The sequence below is a fragment of the Triticum urartu genome, chromosome 3, assembly GCF_003073215.2.
Source record: "Triticum urartu cultivar G1812 chromosome 3, Tu2.1, whole genome shotgun sequence".
In the NCBI taxonomy this organism is placed as follows: Eukaryota; Viridiplantae; Streptophyta; class Magnoliopsida; order Poales; family Poaceae; genus Triticum; species Triticum urartu.
In genome coordinates, this window is record NC_053024.1 from 520,351,979 (window position 1) to 520,367,630 (window position 15,652).

Genomic DNA, 15,652 nt, shown 5'->3' on the forward strand with positions numbered 1-15,652 from the left:
CGATGCGCGTTTCTCTCGTACACGTACGCGTGTGTGTGCGAGGCGTTGGCTCTAACTGAACCCGAGTGAGGCGTTGGGCTCTAACTGAACCCGAGCGATTGCACTGCAGGCTACACATTACTGAACCCGAGCGATCGATCGATTGCTGTTAACTAAACCTGATCGAGCGATTCCTTCGCTACTGCTGCTAACTGAAGCCGATCGATGCTGCCTCTGGGATGAACAGTGAGCATTGCGGGGGGGGGGGGGGTGGGGGGGGGGGGGGGGGGGGGGGGGGTTGGATGAACAGTGAGCGGTGGCGTTGCCTCTGGATGAATAGGACCTCGTGGTGTGGTGGAGGGCTGGTTGAACAGTAGACGGTGGAGGGTGCCCGTGCAGGGGTGGTTGAACAGGACCCCGTGGTGTGGAGGGCTGGATGAACAGTAGACGGTGGAGGGGTGGTTGAACAGTAGCCGGTGGAGGCTGGATGAACAGGAGCCCGTGGAGGCTGGAGGAGGTCGACGGTAGCCCGTGGAGGCTAGAGGAGGTCGATGGTGGAGATGAAAAATATCCCGTGGAGTCCCGTTTTGCGGTACGCCACACCCCTCCCAATGAACAGGACCCCCGTTTCGATCGTAGTGCTCCAACACAAGTCTGTTTTGCGGTACGCCACATGATATGTCTCCAACGTATCTATAATTTTTGATTGCTCCATGCTATATTATCTATTGTTTTGAATGTTTATGGGCTTTATTATACACTTTTGTATCATTTTTGGGACTAACCTATTAACCCAGAGCCCAGTGCCAGTTTCTGTTTTTACCCTGTTTTAGGGTTTCGAAGAAAAGGAGAATCAAACGGTGTCCAATTGACCTGAAACTTCACAGAACTCATTTTTGGAAGGAAAGAAGCCCAGAAGACTTGGAGTGCACGTCGGGGGACCTGCGAGGAGGCCACGAGGCAGGGGCGCGCCCACCCCCCTGGGCGCGCCCTCCACCCTCGTGGGCCCCTCATGGCCCCCCTGACGTACTTCTTCCGCCTATATATCTCCATATACCCTAAAAACATCCGGGAGCACAATAGATCGGGAGTTCCGTCGCCAGAAGCCTCCGTAGCCACCGAAAGCCAATCTAGACCCGTTCCGGCACCCTGCCGGAGGGGCAATCCCTCTCTGGTGGCCATCTTCATCATCCCGGTGCTCTCCATGACGAGGAGGGAGTAGTTCTCCCTCGGGGCTGAGGGTATGTACCAGTAGCTATGTGTTTGATCTCTCTCTCTCGTGTTCTTGAGGTGATACGATCTTGATGTATCGCGAGCTTTGCTATTATATTAGGATCCTATGATGTTTATTCCCCACTCTACTCTCTTGTAATGAATTGAGTTTCCCCTTTGAAGTTATCTTATCGGATTGAGTCTTTAAAGATTTGAGAACACTTGGTGTATGTCTTGCAGTGTGTATCTGTGGTGACAATGGGATACCACGTGATTCACTTGATGTATGTTTTGGTGATCAACTTGCGGGTTCCGCCCATGAACCTATGCATAGGGGTTGGCACACGTTTTCGTCGTGATTCTCTGGTAGAACTTGGGGCACTCTTTGAGGTCCTATGTGTTGGTTGAATAGATGAATCTGAGATTGTGTGATGCATATAGTATAATCATACCCACGGATACTTGAGCTGACATTGGAGTATCTAGGTGACATTAGGGGTTTGGTTGATTTGTGTCTTAAGGTGTTATTCTAGTACGAACTCTAGGGCTGTTTGTGACACTTATAGGAATAGCCCAACGGATTGATTGGAAAGAATAACTTTGAGGTGGTTTCGTACCCTCCCATAATCTCTTCGTTCGTTCTCCGCTATTAGTGACTTTGGAGTGACTCTTTGTTGCATGTTGAGGGATAGTTATGTGATCCAATTATGTTAGTATTGTTGAGGGAACTTGCACTAGCGAAAGTATGAACCCTAGGCTTTGTTTCAACGCATTGCAATACCGTTTACGCTCACTTTTATCATTAGTTACCTTGCTGTTTTTATAAGTTCAGATTACAAATACCTATATCTACTATCCATATACCACTTGTATCACCATCTCTTCGCCGAACTAGTGCACCTATACAATTTACCATTGTATTGGGTGTGTTGGGGACACAAGAGACTCTTTGTTATTTGATTGCAGGGTTGCTTGAGAGAGACCATCTTCATCCTACGCCTCCTACGGAATGATAAATCTTAGGTCATCCACTTGAGGGAAATTTGCTATTGTCCTACAAACCTTTGCACTTGGAGGCTCAACAACGTCTACGAGAAGAAGGTTGTGTAGTAGACATCAAAGGGTGTCGGCGTTCTGGAGACGAGGCGCCGTCCCTCTCTCGGCCTCACCCTCAGCCAGCCATGGGCGATGAGGCCCGAGGCGCACCTCCACCAACCCAGCCCAAAGACGGCGCCTTGGCACCAAGGCGTGCGGCCCCGCAATGCGATCCGCCATGACCGGTGCCCGCGCGCGAAGAGAGAAGCTGCCAAGAAATCCCACGGCCGCGAGAAGCTGCACCCGCACTTCCCGCGCCGCCTCATCAAGACCGTGCGCCGCTTGCGGCGCCGCCGCGCGGACCTCGACAAGATCAAGCTCCACCTCCAAGGCGGGCGCCAGTAACCATGGCCGGTTGCCGCGCCTTCACCCCCGAGCTGCGCAGCATTGCCTGGCCAGGAAAGTTCAAGCCAGATCTGCCTCCTCGCTACAACGGCACCGCCACCCCGCGGAGTTCCTGCAGCTCTACGAGCTAAGCATCGAAGCAGCCAGCGGCGACGAGAAAGTCATGGCGAACTGGTTTCCCATGGCTCTCAAGGATGGGGCCCGCACCTGGCTCCTGAACCTGCAACACGGCTCGATCTCCTCCTAGGACGAGATGCGCGACCTCTTCGTCGCCAACTTCCTTGGCACTCTCGACCGCCTGCCGGCCGCGACCGACCTGCGCCGCATCAAGCAACAACCGGGGGAGACCCTCCAGAAGTACATTCAACGCTTCAACAGCACCCGCCTCAAGATCCCCAAGGTCATGGATGAGGCCATCATCTCCACGTTCTCCGACGGCGTCCGTGACGTCGAGATGAAGGAAGAGCTCGCTATCCACGAGGAGCTCTGCACGTCTCAGGAGCTGTTTAACCTGGCGACCAGGTGCGCAAGAGCTGAGGAGGGGCGCCTTTCCCTCCTTGAGCTGCCAGCCGCAGGCACAGAGGAGAAGAAAGCCAAGGCCAAGGACGTGAAGCGCAAGGAAGCGGTAGTGCTAGCTGCGGAGCCCGACATCAAATGGGGCAGTGATCAGCCCGGGTCATCCAAGAACAGCCGACCGTTCTGCGCCTTCCACAACCTGAACACCCACAACACCAGCGACTGCCAAGAGCTTCGAGCCCTACGCGAGGGACGCTACAGTCGGCGCCCCGAGCACAGTGACCGGGGCTACAGCCGTGGAGGAGGACGAGGAGGCAGACACTGGGACGACCATGGCCCGCGCCAGGAATGGCGCGACAGGCCTCGTGAGGACCGTTGGCAGGACCATCCTCGCGAGGGGCCCTGGAGGGACCAGCTTCGTGAGGATTGCCCCCAAGGCAACACCGGTCTTCCTCCGCTGCCGCCACCAAGAAGGAACGATGACCATCATCAGGACGAGGGGGCTGGGGGCTTCCAGGAGCCGCGTGCAATCGCCTGCATCTTGGGTAGCGCCCAGGCCCCAGCCTCTTAGCGCATCTTCAAACGGTTCGCTCGCGAGGTGAACACGGCGCTCCCCAAGCTTGAGGCCGCGCGCCCGCTCAAGTGGTCCCAGTGCGCCATCACTTTCGAACTCGGCAGATCAGCTCAAGTGCGCGGCCACCGCCGGCGTCCTCCCGATGTTGTGTTCCAGTCATCAGCAATGTGCAGGTTACCAAGACCCTCATCGACGGCGGTGCAGGGCTCAACGTCCTGTCCGTCGACACATTCGACAACCTCCAAGTGCCATATGAGCAGCTCCAGCCCACAAGCCTTTCTCAGGAGTGACCGACGGCTCCACACACCGATAGGGCAGGTCCGCCTGCCTGTCACCTTCGGCACATGACAACTACCGCACCGAGCTCATCGACTTCGACGTCGCGCACATCCGCCTGCCGTACAACGCCATCCTCGGGTATCCGGCCCTGGCCAAGTTCATGGCCCACCCACCACGGCTACAACGTCCTCGAGATGCCTGGAAGTGGTGGGGTCATCACGGTCCCATGTGAAGAAAGGGATGCAGTGTGCTCCCTCGAGCGCGCCTTCCAAGCTGCAGCAATCGACGACCCCGACAGCAAAAGTGAGGGCCCTCTGGAGGCCATCCCCAAGAAGAAGCAGCTGCGCCGCGCAGGGCCTCGGGAGGATGGTGTCACGGCAGGAGCCTCGTCAGGATCAGCGTCCGTCCCAGGGGCGCCTCCCTCCATCGCATAGGAAGGCACGCCCAGCGCCCTCCTCGGGCAGGGCTCGGGGGCTCTCTTCCGGAGGGCCTCAGGCCTTGCCAACCTCACGAGGGAGGCGCTTGGGCGCCACTTGGAGGTGTGCTACACGGCATGTTTTCCTTAGGAGAACGCAGGGCAAGGGGTGCCCACCGCTCAGGAGTTCATCGCCAAGACCACATAGGAACTGCAAGACGCAAGAGCCATGTGCGGCGACAACCGCTCACAGGGCGCGGCTCACCACCCAAGCGAGGGTGCTGAGCTGCGTGTCTGCATCGACGTCCCAGGGCTCAACAGGGCCGCGTCTCAGGAGCGCTTCTGGCCTTCGCGTGTGGGACGTTGCAAGGGCCCGCGCACAGCTACATTCGCATGCCCCTCGGCTTGCCGAGCGTGGCGTCGGCCTATCAGCATGCCATGCGGCATGACCTGGCGGCTCAAGAGGCCAGGTACCGTGTCGTCCTGGAGGGAATGGAGATGGTCTTCAGGAAGCCTCCTGAGCCCCCAGAGCCTCCCGAGGCTCAGGGCTCCGATGGCTCATGAGGAGTCCTTTCTTCGACGCACGCCTTCAGCTGCACCAGCTCTGCTTCGTCTACAGAACCAGGTGACATCTTCCAAGCTCGTTTAAGCTGGGAGCGCCCCTTGGGATGCATTATTCCCAGGCCGTGTGGGTCCTTCCCTACGGCATGTATCCCATTTGCTTATGTCTTTAGCTTACCTTGCTAGGGGCGCCCCTCGGGCTGCATCATCCCCAAGCCGCTCGGGCCGGACCCAGTGACATGTATCTTCCTGCATTTACCCAAGCTGATCTGCCTTCCCTGCTTAACCTGCCTATGGTTATCGCCTGCTCGATTGCCACCCGCCGTGGATACATTCACCCCGTGCAATTCACTTGCATGTTAAAAGGGGGGCTCCTGAGCATCGCGACTCAGGAGCTCTTACTGGCTCTCCAGCCCTCACCCCTGGCCTTGACCACGGCATTGCAACCTGGCATACCAGCGGCAGCTGAGCTCGCTCGGGGGCCGGGACCTGAGGACGTAGAGTGTTTGCACCTGACCGCCTTGCAGGAACACACAGTCACCAAGACTCAAGACCAGGCACAACCCGCCTTGAGGTAGGGCCTTGTGAGTCTCACGCTGGCTCACGAGTGCCCAGATACACCTCACAGCCCTGCCATGCAAGCCACGTGTCAGAGTGGGGCTGTACACACCCAGGGGATCCTCCCGGAGGGGGCCCCCATCCCATGCACAAGTGGAAGCACCATGCTCCGCGCTGGCCGTTGACACTGCCGTGGAGTGGCTATGCCTGTGCACAAGCGGAAGCACTATGCTCCGCGCCGGTGATAAACAACTGAGGGCGGCCCCATGGTCGTACCAACCTTAGGGAGCCCAAAGCTCAGCGCCCAGCCTCACCGCAATGCCTCCCCTCGGGAGAGCCGCGCGAGGGGGATGGGCATGGGGGCTGCGCTCGGGCCACACCCAAGCGCACGCCACCCAATCAGGTCTCCCGGACCTGGGCGTCACGCGCCCCTCCGGAGGCCTCGGCGAGGGCAGGTATGGAAATTGTTTGCGCGTCAAGGGGGACTCCTGAGCATCGTGACTCAGGAGCCTAACTGGTCACGTAGCCCCTCACTCCTTGGTCCGTCCTGGTCTCTGGTCGGCCCAATGGCGGTTGAGGTATGCGCGGGGCCGGGCCCTGCCGACATAGAACATCAGTCTATCCTCGCGAACTCTCCCTATAAGCTGTTTGCGCGTCAAGGGGGACTCCTGAGCATCGCGACTCAGGAGCCTAACTGGTCACTTAGCCCCTCACTCCTTGGTCCATCCTGGTTTTCGGTCGGCCCAATGGCGGTTGAGGTATGCGCGGGGCCGGGCTCTGCTGACGCAGAACGCAAAGCAAATAGGAAGGAAATCGCAGAATCTCGAAGCAAATATTACAAACATATTGTCCTCACACATCATCCTCATGATACCAAATGAAAAGTCTAAACGCCTCCCCGAGGCCTAATGCATGTTGCGGGAACGAAAAAGTAGAGTAGCCGCAAGTCACCCTTGGACGCCGCCTGCTGAAGGCGCTACCTCGTGAGCAACGTTGTCTTCGCCTTCACCACCAGCTGCAGGATCGGCGACATCGCCGGACAGAGGAGTAGAGACAAAGCCGCGGAACTTCTCCAACAAGGCCTCCACCTGACCTTGCACAGCTGCGGCAGCAGCCTCGTATTGGTCTTCAGCCAGAGGCTCCAGCAGCTCGTCAAGGCAAGCATCGGGGTCGCGAAGGTGCAGGTGGCTGAAGACGCGAGTCAATGCAGCTGAAGACAGGACACGAGCCTCCGCCTCCGCCATAGGACCAACGCCGTCAACGACTTCCTCGAGCGCCTACACCAAGAGAGGAAGCAGCTGGGCGGGGCCGTCCTCGTCGATGGCCAGCGACCTCTCCAGGCCGTGCTCGTAAAGCATATTCAGTGCCTTGCGAGACCTCTTCTCAAGATCGGCAAAGGCCGCACGGTCTTCGGTCAGGACTCGCAACTTGGCGTCGAGCTCAGCCTCCCTCGCCTTCACCTCCCACTCCAGCTCTTCCAACCGGTTGCGCTCGGCGGCCTGCGTCCACCCCAATTCTGCCAGCTCGGCATCATGGTTCTTGACGGCATCCTCCCGGTCCTTCATTTCCCCCTCCTTCGCTTGGTGGCAGCGTGCTTCTTTGGTGAGCTTGGTGCGCAGGCCCTGCAATTCGTCCTCCAGCGCCTGGCAGCGGTCACGGGCGACTTCGGCGTCTTTCAACGCCATCTCACGACCGGCTGCGGCCTTGGCGGTACTCTGCTTCTCCTCCTTAGAAGCCGCAGTGGCCTGGCCCAGCACCGCGCGAACCGCCAAGTCGGAATGGAGCCAACCTAAAGCCAACTCCAGGCGCCCGGCCACAAGGCGTGGGTCTACGCCCAGGAGATCCGCCTGCAGCTGGGCCATCCCCGAAAGAGCATGTTCCAGAGCAGCAGCAGGAGCAGAAGAACCTGGAAGTGGAGGTGCAGCAGTGGGAGGAGGCGACATCATCACCAGGGCCTGGGAGATCGCGACCTCCGAAGCAGATGGGACCTCGTCAGCTGCGCCAGGCGCCAGCACTTCTGGAGCTAGCAGGTCCATGGGGGCTGGTTCCACGTGGCGATGCTCTTCTTGGCCCCGCAAGGACGACCGGGCTGGGAAGATGTGGGTACTGCTCCCACCTTTCCCTGAGGAAGGAGGCACGAACGCCGGATCCTCCTTCATCTTCTTCACAGAAGACGTCGGCCTAACCAACCAAAGGCCAGCATCAGGAAATGAAGAGTGCAAACAGGGACAAGGCGAAGCTTGAGACACTTACTGATCCACCGCGACATACTTCCGCTTAGGAAGCCTGAAGCCTGACAGCATCGGGGCGGAGGCGGCATCGCGAGGCATCAACTACGACCTACCCCTTGTTGGGATGGGGGCTGCTCCCTCTCCCTTTGGCGGGCGTCGGCCTCGGCATTGTCAGGAAGGGCGCGGAGGATCTCAGCCTTGCTCAGAGGGGAAGTCTCCCCTACCTCTTCCAGAGTCTTCTCCGGGTCCACCTCCTCTTCCCCCTCCCCGCGGGGCTCGCCAGAAGACACCTCCACCGGTTTCGGTGCCGCGGGGGCTCTCAGGAGCACTGGCGGCACCAACCCACGTGCATCAAAGGATGGCCTGGAGGCGACGAATTCCTCCCTATCCTTGCGCTGGAACAGGGGGACTAAGGCGCTTGGTGGGTACTCCTGGTTGTCCCCAACTATGAGGCATAGGACAGCGGCCAATTCATCGTCACGCAGGGCCCCTGGCCTCAGGCGGGTCATGTTCCCCTCTTCTTCAAGCTCCCACAGGGGGCGTGCACACGCCTAGAGTGGAGCTACTCGCGGGGTCAAGAACTCCCTCAGAAGCATGACCCCCGTCACCTTTGCCGCCCTCACATTGCCCGGCTTCAGGTCGGTCACCATCTGCCCCAACACCAACAAGGCCCGCTCATCAGCAAGCTCCGCCCTGGGCCATCCCCTGTGGAAAGAGGGCGCCACCGTGGGCAATGCCAGACACGGATTGGCGCACTTGGCGTCCATCATGACCCATTTGGATCGAATGTTGTCGTCCCTCTTCCCGGTGCTCGAGATCGAGTTGGCCTTGCCGGATGCAACGAAGTTAGCGCATCCAGAGATGTTACCCTCGCTGACACGGAGAAAGAAGAAATGGCGCAGGAGCGCCACAGATGGTATCACGCCCAGGTACGCCTCACAGTAGTAGGCGAAGATGGAAAGGAGGAGGACAGAGTTGGGATGGAGATGCAACGCCAGCAGCCTGTAGTGGTCGAGGACTTCGTAAAAGAAATCGGAGAAGGGAGGAACCAACCCGACGGCGATGTTGCTCGAGAAGAAGGGGAAGAAGGTGCTTCCCTCGAGCTCCGGCGCGTCGGAGGCAAGCCGGAGCTCGGTCGTCCCCCACTCATTGCTCTCGCCCGCCATCAGCAGGCGTATGGAGGCGAGGCTCTTCTCCATGACGGTGGGTGCCTCAAGGGCCGGCTCATACCAAGCCGGCACTGAGGAAGCATTGGCCTTGCGCAATGCCATGGATCGCAGCTACGGGATGAGATTGGAGCGAATCTGGAGATAGCGGTGGCGGAGAGCAAGGAAGGGGATCTGGAGCAAGGCAAGGGAGAAGCAATGAAGGCAAGTGTTGCCTGCGCCCTTCGCGAGCAAGATCACGCCCTTCGTTACGAGCTTGTACACAGGCTTCTAAAGCCACTCGATTAGCTGCTGCACCAGGTGCATTTCCCCAAGGACGTCCTAAAGTTCCTCCACCAAATTGTAATACAGAATCGTCCCCAAAGATTTCGGTCAGAGCTGGCATATGCCAAACATGAATACCACCTGAAGCTACCGGTATAACACCTGGCATGGATACCCAGTCCTGAGTGAAAAAGATAAGCCTTTTGTCAGGTCGAGCAGTTGCTGAGGCAGCGTGGGGAAGTGGAGACACACACGTCCAATTAACCGCCACGCGTCGACCGAGGTCGCAGGCTTTTGGGGCCCGCGGTGCTCCGTACTTGGCCCTTGGCTTCGCCGTGAAGCCAAGCCCGAGCGCGCCTTGGGACCGGGGGCTACTCTTGGTGTCCTGGGAACGGGGGTCCCCAGACTTGCCTGCCTACGGCCCGCTGCATGGCTAAGCCAGTAGGCCGTACAGCCCATCTTCATCAACAAGGCATCCAAGACCCTCGCGAGGGGCCAAGCCTCGCGAGGAGGATGACACAAGACCTCCTCTGGAGCGGCCTAGTCAGGCAGGCTCACGAGGAGCGGAGATATCAAGGCGAGGCGAACCTCACGAGGCTCTCATGACATGAGCCATGACGATCGAACCCAGGCGGGCGCCAGCGCGCGCAGCGTCCTTGTTTCCTCTTTGGTGCTAAGGAAACCAGCGCAGGCGAGGAGTACCGAGGCATCAGGCAAAGGTTGCCATTTTGGTGCAACAAGACCAAGACCAGAAGGACGACATGACGGAGGTCATCGTGAAGCCCAAGACGGCGTCACCACCAGAGCCTTTCGCAGGCACATACCACCTTTTGTCAGGATAGCTTCTACTAGCTGTCCCCCTTCAAATTTGCCCGCCATTGTTGGCTCCCTTCCTGCTCAAGATTTGGGGAAGAGGACCAGGGCCTCTATAAGTAGGACTAGCCACCACCATAGGCAAGAGAGGACATCTTATATCACTCCCACCCACACAAGTTAGCCAAGCACAAGAACACCTCAATCTCAGGGGGCTGTTCTTCCCATTGTATTGTTCATCATCAGCCCGAGAGGCAATCCACCACCACCACACTGGAGTAGCGTATTACACCACACGGTGGCCCGAACCAGTATAAATCTTGTGTCTTTGTGTGTTGCGAGTGCATCGAGTTTGTCCGTGAGATCTTAGCGAGCTAGGGCGTAGATCGGTGGGAGGAAGAGACTTCGCACGCACCCCAGTGTTCGAACCTTAAGGGTTTGCCGAAACCCCACATCCGACAAAGGGAATAGTAGATTCCAATTTACGTTAAGGAAAGGCATGGAACACTTCCCTAGAAAGAAAATTAAATTACCATATGAATCTATTATGAGAGCCACTTATGGATTGCTTACCAAAGATGGCAATACCTAGATCTATCTTCCCTTTTATGCCTAGCTAGGGGCGTTAAACGATAGCGCTTGTTGGGAGGCAACCCAATTTTATTTTTGTTCCTTGCTTTTTGTTCCTGTTTAGTAATAAATAATTTATCTAGCCTCTGTTTTGTTGTGTTTTTTGTGTTTAATTAGTGTTTGTGCCAAGTAGAACCATTTGGGAAGACTTGGGGAAAGTCTTTTTGGATCTTGCTGTAAAAAACAGAAACTTTAGCGCTCACGAGAATTGCTGCCATTTTTTATTGGAGAGTTATATTTAGTTAATTATTTTTTAGATGATTAATAGATAAATTCTCACATCCAGCAATTTATTTTAGAATTTTTTGGGTTCCAGAAGTTTGCGTTAGTTACAGATTACTACAGACTGGTCTGTTTTTGACAGATTCTGTTTTTCGTGTGTTGTTTGCTTATTTTGATGAATCTATGGCTAGTAATGGAGTTTATAAACCATAGAGAGTTGAATAACAGTAGGTTTAACACCAATATAAATAAATAATGAGTTCATTAAAGTACCTTCAAGTGTGTTTTGTTTTCTTTCGCTAACGGAAGCTCACGAGATTTCCTGTTAAGTTTTGTGTTGTGAAGTTTTCAAGTTTTGGGTAAAGGATTTGATGGATTATGGAACAAGGAGTGGCAAGAGCCTAAGCTTGGGATGCCCAAGGCACCCCAAGGTAAAATCCAAGGACACCAAAAAGCCTAAGCTTGGGGATGCCCCGGAAGGCATCCCCTCTTTTGTTCGTCTATCGGTAACTTTACTTGGAGCTATATTTTTATTCACCACATGATATGTGTTTTGCTTGGAGCGTCTTGTATGATTTGAGTCTTTGCTTTTTAGTTTACCACAAATCATCTTTTGTACACACCTTTTGAGAGAGACACACATGAATCGGAATTTATTAGATACTCTATGTGCTTCACTTATATCTTTTGAGCTATATAGTTTTTACTCTAGTGCTTCACTTATATCTTTTAGAGCACGGTGGTGGTTTCATTTTATAGAAATAATTGATCTCTCATGCTTCACCTTATATTATTTTGATAGTCCTTTATAACAGCATGGTAATTTTGCTTTTGATATTAAAAAAAAACTTTCATATAAGTGCATTGAATACTAAGAGAAGTTTGATACTTGATGATTGTTTTGAGATATGGAGATAGTGATATTAAAGTTGTGCTAGCTGAGTAGTAGTGAATTTGAGAAATACTGTGTTGAAGTTTGCAAGTCCCGTAGCATGCACGTATGGTAAACGTTGTGTAACAAATTTGAAACATGAGGTGTTATTTGATTGTCTTCCTTATGAGTGGCGGTCGGGGACGAGCATGGTCTTTTCCCACCAATCTATCCCCCTAGGAGCATGCGCGTAATACTTGGTTTTTGAGGACTTGTAGATTTTTGCAATAAGTATGTGAGTTCTTTATGACTAATGTTGAGTCCATGGATTATGCACTCTCACCCTTCCATCATTGCTAGCCTCTTCGGTACCGTGCATTGCCCTTTCTCACCTTGAGAGTTGGTGCAAACTTCGCTGGTGCATCCAAACCCCGTGATACGATATGCTCTATCACACATAAACCTCCTTATATCTTTCCTCAAAACACCACCATACCTACCTATTATGGCATTTTCATAGCCATTCAGATATATTGCCATGCAACTTTCCACCGTTCTGTTTATTATGACACGCATCATCATTGTCATATTGCCTTGCATGATCATGCAGTTGACATCGTATTTGTGGCAAAGCCACGTTCATAATTCTTTCATACATGTCACTCATGAGTCATTGCACATCCCGGTACACCGCCGGAGGCATTCATATAGAGTCATATCTTGTTCTAGTATCAAGTTGTAATCATTGAGTTGTAAATAAATAGAAGTGTGATGATCATCATTAATAGAGCATTGTCCCGTAAAAAGGGAGAAAGGCCAAATAAAAAAAGGAAGGCCCAAAAAAAAATAAAAAGGGGCAATGCTACTATCCTTTTTTTCCACACTTGTGCTTCAAAGTAGCACCATGATCTTTCTGATAGAGAGTCTCTTGTTTTGTCATTTTCATATACTAGTGGGAATTTTTCATTATAGAACTTGGCTTGTATATTCCAACAATGGGCCTCCTCAAGTGCGCTAGGTCTTCGTGAGCAAGCAAGTTGGATGCACACCCACTTAGTTTCTTTTGTTGAGCTTTCATACATTTATAGCTCTAGTGCATCCATTGCATGGCAATCCCTACTCCTTGCATTGACATCAATTGATGGGCATCTCCCTAGCCCATTGATTAGCTGCGTCAATGTGAGATTCTTTCTCCTTCTTGTATTCTCCACATAACCCCCTTCATTATATTCTATTCCACCCATGGTGCTATATCCATGGCTCACGCTCATGTATTGCGTGAAAGTTGAAAAAAGTTTGAGATTACTAAAGTATGAAACAATTGCTTGTCTTGTCATCGGGGTTGTGCATGATGAGAGCATTCTTGTGTGAAGAAAATGGAGCATGACCAAACTATATGATTTTGTAGGGATGAACTTTCTTTGGCCATGTTATTTTGAGAAGACATGATTGCTTAGTTAGTATGCTTGAAGTATTATTATTTTTATGTCAATATTAAACTTTTATCTTGAATCTTTCGGATCTGAGAATTCTTGCCACAATAAATAAAATTATATTGAGAAATATGTTAGGAAGCATTCCACATCAAAAATTCTATTTTTATCATTTACCTACTCGAGGACGAGCAGGAATTAAGCTTGGGGATGCTTGATACGTCTCCAACGTATCTATAATTTTTTATTGCTCCATGCTATTATATATTCTGTTTTGGATGTTTAATGGGCTTATTTATACACTTTTATATTATTTTTCGGACTAACCTATTAACTGGAGGCCCAGCCCAAATTGTTGTTTTTTTGCCTATTTCAGTGTTTCGCAGAAAAAGAATATCAAATGGAGTCCAAACGGAATGAAACCTCCGGGAGCGTGATTTTTGGAACAAACGTGATCCAGAGGACTTGGAGTGGACGTCAAGCAATCAACGAGGAAGCCACGAGGCAGGGGGCGCGCCTACCCCCTGGGCGCGCCCTCCACCCTCGTGGGACCCTCGTGGCTCCACCGACCTACTTCTTCCTCCTATATATACCTACGTACCCTGAAAACATCGAGGAGCACCACGAAAACCTAATTCCACCGCCGCAACCTTTGATAACCCACAAGTATGGGGGATCGCAACAGTTTTCGAGGGTAGAGTATTCAACCCAAATTTATTGATTCGACACAAGGGGAGCCAAAGAATATTCTCAAGTATTAGCAACTGAGTTGTCAATTCAACCACACCTGGAAACTTAATATCTGCATCAAGGTATTTAGTAGCAAAGTAATATGATAGTAGTGGTAACGGTGGCAAAAGGTAACGGTAGCAAACGTAATATTTTTGGGTTTTGTAGTGATTGTAACAGTAGCAGCGGAGAAGTAAATAAGCGAAGACGAATATATGGAAAAGCTCGTAGGCAATGGATCGGTGATGGAGAATTATGCCGGATGCGATCGATCATGTAACAGTCATAACATAGGGTGACACAGAACTAGCTCTAGTTCATCGATGTAATGTAGACATGTATTCCGAATATAGTCATACGTGCTTATAGAAAAGAACTTGCATGACATCTTTTTTCCTACCCTCCCGTGGCAGCGGGGTCCTATTGGAAACTAAGGGATATTAGGGCCTCCTTTTAATAGAGTACCAGACCAAAGCATTAACACATCGTGAATACATGAACTCCTCAAACTATGATCATCACTGGTAAGTATCCCAATTATTGTCACTTCGGGGTTAACTGATCATAACACATAATAGGTGACTATAGACTTGTAAGATAGGATCAAGAACTCTCATATATTGATGAAAACATAATAGGTTCAGATCTGAAATCATGGCACTCGGGCCCTAGTGACAAGCATTAAGCATAGCAAAGTCATAGCAACATCGATCTCAGAACATAGTGGATACTAGGGATCAAACCCTAACAAAAGTAACTCGATTACATGATAAATCTCATCCAACCCATCATCGTCCAGCAAGCCTATAATAGAATTACTCACGCACGGCGGTGAGCATCATGAAATTGGTGATGGAGGAAGGTTGATGATGACTGTCGGTGTCAAAACCGACGGATCTCGGGTAGGGGGTCCCGAACTGTGCGTCTAGGCAGATGGTAACAGGAGGCAGGGGACACGATGTTTACCCAGGTTCAGGCCCTCTTGATGGAGGTAATACCCTATGTCCTGCTTGATTGTTCTTGATAATATGAGTAGTACAAGAGTTGATCTACCACGAGATCAGAGAGGCTAAACCCTAGAAGATAGCCTATGGTATGATTATTGTTGGTCCTACGGACTAAACCCTCCGGTTTATATAGACACCGGAGGGGGCTAGGGTTACACAGAGTCGGTTACAAGGAAGGAGATCTACATATCCGTATTGCCAAGCTTGCCTTCCACGCCAAGGAGGGTCCCATCCGGACACGGGACGAAGTCTTCAATCTTGTATCTTCTTAGTCCAACAGTCTGGCCAAAGGATATAGTTCGGCTGTCCGGATACCCCCGAATCCAGGACTCCCTCAGTAGCCCCTGAACCAGGCTTCAATGACGATGAGTCTGGTGCATAGATTGTCTTCGGCATTGCAAGGCGGGTTCCTCCTCCGAATACTTCATAGAAGATTTTGAACGCGAGGATCGTGTCCGGCTCTACAAAACAAGTTCCACATACAACCGTAGAGAGAATAATATTTTCACAAATCTAATCTGCCGACGCATTTTGCAGTGTCACATCACACCACAGCCAGGTCACCATTCGAATCGTTTTTCACAACCAACCTCAGCGTGTTTCGCGAGGCGGTTTCCTTGGCACGTCTTGTCGAAGCAGAGATCGTGTCCCCTTATTATGGGATTCCCATCAATACGGGCATGGGTAACCCAACTGCGCCATCAATTACGGTGCTTGGGGGATAAGCAAGTTTTACCAGGCTGGTGGGGGCG